The 4,909-nt window shown below is 42.8% G+C and overlaps 1 pseudogene; it reads left to right on the plus strand.

Moving 5' to 3' along the window:
* The first annotated feature begins 2,241 nt into the window (after window positions 1–2,241).
* On the plus strand, window positions 2,242–2,565 carry LOC102288260 (non-histone chromosomal protein HMG-17 pseudogene; annotated as a pseudogene).
* Window positions 2,566–4,909: the final 2,344 nt, after the last annotated feature.

The raw sequence follows: 4,909 nt of genomic DNA on the forward strand, positions 1-4,909 counted from the left end.
AGTAGACCCATTTTATATATAGCAGTGTGTATCTATTAATCTATTCCTAATTTATGCCTCTCCCCACCCCTCTTTCCCTTTGGATAACCATAGTTTGTCTTCTATGTCTCTGAGTCTCTTCTGCTTTGTAAATAAGTTAATTTGTGTCATTCTTTTAGATTCCACATATTAGTGATATCATGTGGTATGTTTCTTTCTCTGTCTGATTTATTTCACTTAGTATGATAATCTCTAGGTCTGTCCATCTTGCTATAAATGGCATTATTTCATTCTTTTTTACTGCTGTACAATATTTATTGTACATATATACCACATCTTCTTTGTCCATTCATCTGTCAATGGGCGTTTATGTGGCTTCCTTGTCTTGGCTATCATAAACACTGCTGCTAAGAACATTGGGGTGCATATATCTTTCCTATTAATGTTTTGTCTTTTCTGGATATATGCCCGGGAATGGGATTGCTGGATCCCACTGGTAACTCTATTTTAGTTTTTCAGGGATCCTCCATATTGTTCTCCATAGCAAACCAAGTAAACTTTTAATGTTAGATATAAAACACAGATTTGAGAATCATAAACACACTATGCCACAATTTCACAAAAATCTCTAAAGTGTTAACAGGAAGGACATACAAGTAATTGTTTACTTACTATCTTATGTTTTCCTAAGTTGACTTTGGCATAACAGCGATATTTTATAATGTCATTTTACATCAAATAGAAATGTAAATCCAAGTGCTCAGACTATAATTAAGCAGCTTTAATGAACTTTGAGTTCATTAAAGAAGTTTGCTGTTTCATTATATAGCTACAATTGCACACCAAAGAGGAAAATTTCTTCTAGTTGTAACCTATCAGAATATTTAAATTCTTCAGGCTCTGCTATTCAACACACCCAGATTTTCACTAAACACACGTTTATGCCTTCTATTCGGGATCTTTTTTGAGGATCTGTAATGGGACCCTATCCCTTAATTTTCCACAACCAGGCCTTGTATTTGGAAATACTGTAGTCATTGGGCATGGAGGAAAGGTAGAAATAAAAGGAACATGTTAGAAAAGCAGGAAGTGTTTCAGGCTACTTCAGCATCAAAAGGGAAAGGATGAAAATTAATACCAATCAGTGTTTTCCTGGAGGGAATCAGATGATTCCACAGGATTTTAAGAGCACTCCCAAAGATCTAATTGAACAGGAAAACTCACACTTGCTGCCAAAAAGTCAGCAAAATGGTTGTTAAACCCACAACCAGCTCACAAATGCTAGCAACAATAATTGTTTTACAGTAATCATTTTACAGTATGCATGCCACTCTGGGGAAAAAAAAAGAACCTCCCAGATCAAATCTATTTTTCCATTTGAGTTCCGTATAAGTTTTGCTTCGAGTTACAAAGGAATGAGGTTGTATTTGTTCATTTTTCATGTTCTTTCCCTTCTTCTGGGTTTGGTTCCAGTGAAAGAGCTGTGGGGTGGGGGTGGGGGCTGATTCCAGAAGCTAAAGGAACCTCAGTTTAAGGGCCAACAGAAAGCCCTTTGCTGCTCGAGCTTGTGATGCCTGGGTCCTGGAAAATCCTTGGTGCTTGTAGGAAAGAAACAAAGGAAGGACCCGCATAACACCAGAGAGGCCTCACCTCTGTCCTGCTCCAAATAATGTCCACTGTGGACGCCAGCTAGGTGGAGCAAGAGATAAGAACAGGAGAAATACGATGCTGGCCTCATGTGTGAGGACCCAGGCAACACGGTCAGGAGGCAGGGTTTGCCTGCCGTCTGCATCGCCTCTGCTTCCAAGGCCACCTCCTCCCACCGTGTGCCCATGTCCTGTGGTTAAAATAACCTCATCTCTACTAAGGTGCTGGCCCAGGATGGTCTTATTCTTAGTGAATCCATATCTTGAAGGGAAATTCTTTGAGATCCTAACTGACTTGATCACCCCAGTCCTGAAGCAGTCTATAAGCCACCCTGTAACCTTGAGCAAGCCAGCTTCTCTGGGCTTATGTATTGAAGATTTAGGTCTAAAGGAACTTTGGGGATACTTCTAACTTCTAAATTCTCTTTTCTCGGACTTCCCTGTGGCCCACCTTCCCATGCGGGGAACCCAGGTTTGATCTCTGGTCTGGGAACTAAGATCCCACTTGCCGTGGGGCAACAAATCCATGCACCACAACAGAGGAGCTTCCATGGCACAGTGAAGAGCCAGCACAGAAGAAGAGATGAGAGGGACCCCTGGACCGACCAGTGCCCACATGCCCCTGCATGTCCGGGTGCAGCATCTACCTCCCGCCACCGTCACCACCACGCCCAAGAGAAAGGTTGAAAGTAATGCTACAGGAGATTAAAGCCAAGGTGAAAGACGAACACAGAGAAGATCTGCAAGGTTATCTGCTAAACCTGTTCCTCCAAAGCCAGAACCCAAGCCTGCAAAGGCCCCTGCAAAGGAGGGAGAGAAGGGACCCAAAGGGAAAAAGAGGAAAGCTGATGCTGGCAGGGATGAGAATAACCCTGCAGAAGATGGAGTTGACAAAACAGACCAGGCACATAAAGCTGAAGGTGCTGGAGATGCCAAGTGAAGGGTGTGCATTTTTGTTAACTGTGTACTTCCGGTGACTGTACAACTGGAAATACGATTTTTTATGAAGTTTTATAAAAATGCAGAATTTTTTCAAGCTATGTTGTTAGCACAAAGATCACTTCATTATTGTTTTGGGGGTTGTGGGGGTGGGGGAAGGATACATGTCACTAACGGAGCATCTCCAAGGCTGGGTTGACATGGGGGGAGAAACATCTTTCCCGTCTAGCTTTGAGAGACTTCTTGATTCCCAGGAAGGAGGGATTCCCTGATGTTGGCACACATTAGCCACCTTGGCACATGCGCCTGGTGGTATGGAAAAGCTAGAGTTAGCTGTTATGTCCTCTTCTTCCGCTCTACTTCAGCGCAGACTCGACTCCCCTAACCCCAGAGACCTGTGGAACCTGACCCCCCCCAAAATTGGTTGCCAGTATGTCAGGCAATTTGGACTTTCCAGTGTCAGCACTGAGATGGCATTCCTCGAAAGAGCAGGGGTTCCTTTTTTAGACTGTGGCTCCTCGGATTGATACCTCCCCCATTTTCATTCCCGTTTCCTGAAAGGCAGGGTCAGCTTGTGAAAAGCTGTTAAACAACATGCGAAATGTGAACTGTCAGCCCTCACTCTACACTTTCCCTGTTCAGAGCATCGCACAAAGACTTCACTGGGTTTTATAGTGGCTTTCTGATTTTGGTGGTCCATTGAAAAAGGGAGTTTGAAAGTTGTATGCTGTTAACGATTGCCCATGTCCTGCCTGAAATACCATGATTTTTTATGAAAAGTATCTTTAATAGAGCTAGATACAGTTTGGCTTGGGAAAAAAAAAAGGCCCAGAGCAGACAAAAAAAATTTTTTTTAATTTTGTTTAAATCATCAGAATTCTCTTTCCTAATGCTGCAGTATCAATTAGTCGGCAGATGAGAGGGAGGGCAGTTTGGCATGAGGAACCTGACACCCTGTTTCCTGGCTTCTATAAATCTGGACGACTCATCGTGATTGTGTAAACTGACTTGCTGACACTGAGTTTCAAAATAAGATATGAAGTAGTGATAAGAGGAGAAACAGAGGAGATTCAGTATTCTGTACATTGTTTATAGATTTTAACTCAGAGTGGAGATAGAAAAGTGAAAGAGGAGAGTGAAAAAGTTGGCTTAAAACTCAACATTCAGAAAACTAAGATCATGGCATCCAGTCGCATCACTTCATGGCAAATAGGTGGGTAAACAATGGAAACAATAAGAGACTTTATCTTTGGGGCTCCAAAATCACTGCAGATGGTGACTGCAGTCATGAAATTAAAACACGCTTGCTCCTTGGAAGAAAAGCTATGACCAACCTCAGTTCAGTTCAGTTCAGTCGCTCAGTCATGCTTGACCCTTTGCGACCCCATGAATCGCAGCACGCCAGGCCTCCCTGTCCATCACCAACTCCCAGAGTTCACTCAAACTCACGTCCATCAAGTCAGTGATGCCATCCAGCCATCTCATCCTCTGTCGTTCCCTTCTCCTCTTGCCCCCAATCCCTCCCAGCATCAGAGTATTTTCCAATGAGTAAACTCTTCGCATAAGCTGGCCAAAGTACTGGAGTTTCAGCTTTAGCATCATTCCTTCCAAAGAACACCCAGGACTGATCTCCTTTAGAATGGACTGGTTAGATCTCCTTGCAGTCCAAGGGACTCTCAAGAGTCTTCTCCAACACCACAGTTCAAAAGCATCAATTCTTCGGCACTCAGCTTTCTATATAGTCCAACTCTCACATCCATACATGACCACTGGAAAAACCATAGCCTTGACTAGATGGACCTTTGTTGGCAAAGTAATATCTCTGCTTTTGAATATGCTATCTAGGTTAGTCATAACTTTCCTTCCAAGGAGTAAGCGTCTTTTAATTTCATGGCTGCAGTCACCATCTGCAGTGATCTTGGAGCCCAAAAAAATAAAATCTGACACTGTTTCCACTGTTCCCCCATCTATTTCCCATGAAGTGATGGGACCAGATGCCATGATCTTCGTTTTCTGAATGTTGAGCTTTAAGCCAACTTTTTCACTCTCCTCTTTTCCCTTTCATCAAGAGACTTTTGAGTTCCTCTTCACTTTCTGCCATAAGGGTGGTGTCATCTGTATATCTGAGGTTATTGATATTTCTCCTGGCAATCTTGATTCTAGCTTGTGCTTCTTCCAGTCCAGAGTTTCTCATGATGTACTCTGCGTATAAGTTAAATAAGCAGGGTGACACTATACAGCCTTGATGACAGCATATTAAAAAGCAAAGACATTACTTTGCCAACAAAGGTCTGTCTAGACAAGGCTATGGTTTTTCCAGTGGTCGTGCATGGATGTGAGAGTTG

This window comes from Bos mutus, chromosome 9, assembly GCF_027580195.1.
Source record: "Bos mutus isolate GX-2022 chromosome 9, NWIPB_WYAK_1.1, whole genome shotgun sequence".
Lineage (NCBI taxonomy): Eukaryota > Metazoa > Chordata > Mammalia > Artiodactyla > Bovidae > Bos > Bos mutus.